Source organism: Sapajus apella, unplaced genomic scaffold (genome assembly GCF_009761245.1).
Source record: "Sapajus apella isolate SASKATOON/1434 unplaced genomic scaffold, GSC_monkey_1.0 scaffold3889, whole genome shotgun sequence".
NCBI lineage: Eukaryota > Metazoa > Chordata > Mammalia > Primates > Cebidae > Sapajus > Sapajus apella.
The window spans coordinates 4,008-6,423 of NW_022440815.1; the positions used below are offsets into that span (position 1 = coordinate 4,008).

Genomic DNA, 2,416 nt, shown 5'->3' on the forward strand with positions numbered 1-2,416 from the left:
TTGGTAGTTAATATTATTTATGTTCTTTTTATTCCTGATGAATCTAAGCACTGACACATTAGAACAATGTTCCTCAATATTTCAGATGCATAAGAACCTGGGGATTTTGTTAAAATCCAGATTCTGATTCAGTAGATCCTAGATTCTCCATCTCTAGGTCCCAGGTGATTTGGATGCTACTGGTCCCTTGACCATATTTTGAGTAGCATGGCATTAGAGCACCCGTAAATGCAAACATATTAATGAGAAGAAACCTAAGTATGTGTATAATAAATGATAAAGCTTCAGTAGCAATTAAAACTCATCCAGAAATACTCTATAGTAATAACAATATAATGCTCAACTGGTAGAACAGTTAACATTTCTTCCTTGCAATGCAACCTGAATTGATTTCCCATCCTAAACAATTTAAAAGCAAAGACTAATGTTAAGCCTTCAATAGCATGATCTTGCCTACTTTTTTAAATGTCTGTCTGTGTGAGCACATAAAATACTTAATATTTATTTTAGCCTTTCAATATTGGTTTTAATTCCTACCAAAAGTAATAGTGGGCTCGTCCATAGTAAAGTTTTTAATATAGAGAATAGGTAAATGTCACACACACACACACACACACACAGACACAAACAAAAAGGCTGGCACATATTTCTGTTCCCATTGCCTAGCCTAGTGGCCAATTGTAAACATCAAACAATTTCTTAAGCAACGTATTTCATTCGATTGTACAATAAACACAAAGACCTGGTACTGAAGCTGTCTGTAAACTTTGGCCACATAATTGCTTTCAGGAAACTGTGTTCTTCTCAAGGGTAAATGGGATATTCCATATTAAAGCACCTGATATGATATCTGGAACATTGTGTTTCTCAATCACATTTAGTCAAGTACCTGTAATGTAATAGATAACAAATAAATGTCATTTTTGAATGAATAAAAGAATCAATCAGTGAATCAATGCCTAAAGCCATAAATGAAAACAACATGATATAGAATACCAGGACATTTACATTCTATATCTTAAAAAATAACTATACTAAGTAACTTCTATGACAGGATTATTGAAAAACGCAGAAACAGAATAGTTTTGAGTCTTTGCAAATCCTCCTATAAAAACAGGATAGCCGGGAAGCCGTGGTGTCTGTGCAGAGTGAGAGGCAGGCATGGGGGTGCTACAGCTGCTGGTGGTGGCCCTCACGTGCTGCTGGTGGCCACAGGGAAGCCAGGGTAAGACCTTGCTGGGCAGCTTCAGCAGCACCGCAGCCCAAGATGCTCAGGGCCAGTGCATCAGCCACTTTGAGTTCCATGGTGACCATGCTCTTCTGTGTGTCAGAATCAAGAACACAGCCGTAGTTGTTGAAAAAGAAGCTAAACTCTACCTGTTCCAAGCTCAGGAATGGCTAAAGCTACAGGAAAGCAGTCATGGTTATAGCGTAGTAAAAAATCATCCAAAGCTCAATTGACGATGACCATGAACCAGACTGAACATAATCTGACAGTGTCCCAGATTCCATCTTTGCAAATATGGCATGTGTTTTATGCAGACAAGTATACATGCCAAGATAACAAGGACAACACTCAGGTGGATGATATCCCATTCGAAATGGTGTTACTAAACACAGATGCTGAAGGGAATCCATTTGATCATTTTAGTGCTGGAGAATCCGGGTTACATGAATTGTTATTCCTCCTAGTCCTAGTGTACTTTGTGATTGCTTGCATTTGTGCTGCATTGTGGCAGGCTATTAAGAAAGGAGGATGCATGCACATGACTTTAAAAGTTCTGACAACTGGATTGCTGTTACAGCTGGCTCAGCTTTAGCTAATTACATTCATTTCTCCAGTTACTCCAGAGATGGAATAGGGGTAACATTTATGGGAAATTTGGCAGAATTTTTTTTTTTTTTTGAGATGGAGTTTCACTCTTGTTACCCAGGCTGGAGTGCAATGGCGTGATCTCGGCTCACTGCAACCTCCACCTCCTGGGTTCAGGCAATTCTCCTGTCTCAGCCTCCTGAGTAGCTGGGATTACAGGCACGCACCACCATGCCCAGCTAATTTTTTTGTATTTTTAGTAGAGATGGGGTTTCACCATGTTGACCAGGATGGTCTCGATCTCTTGACCTCGTGATCCACCCGCCTCGGCCTCCCAAATTGCTGGGATTACAGGCTTGAGCCACCGCACCTGGCCTTGGCAGAGTTTTTTGACATCGCTTCCCAAATTCAGATGTCGTACCTACTTTTGAGTCTATGCATGGGTGGGATAATAGTGAGAATGAAGAAGTCTCAAAACAGACCTCTCCAGTGGGATTCTACCCCTGCATCCACTGGCATTGCAGTATTCATTGTCATGACACAGAGTATTTTGCTACTTTGGGAACAGTTTGAAGATACCAGTCACCATAGCTACCATTCACA

The 2,416-nt window shown here is 40.4% G+C and overlaps 1 pseudogene; it reads left to right on the forward strand.

The window, feature by feature from the left end:
* Positions 1-1,161: 1,161 nt before the first annotated feature.
* On the forward strand, positions 1,162-2,408 carry LOC116547630 (annotated as a pseudogene).
* Positions 2,409-2,416: the final 8 nt, after the last annotated feature.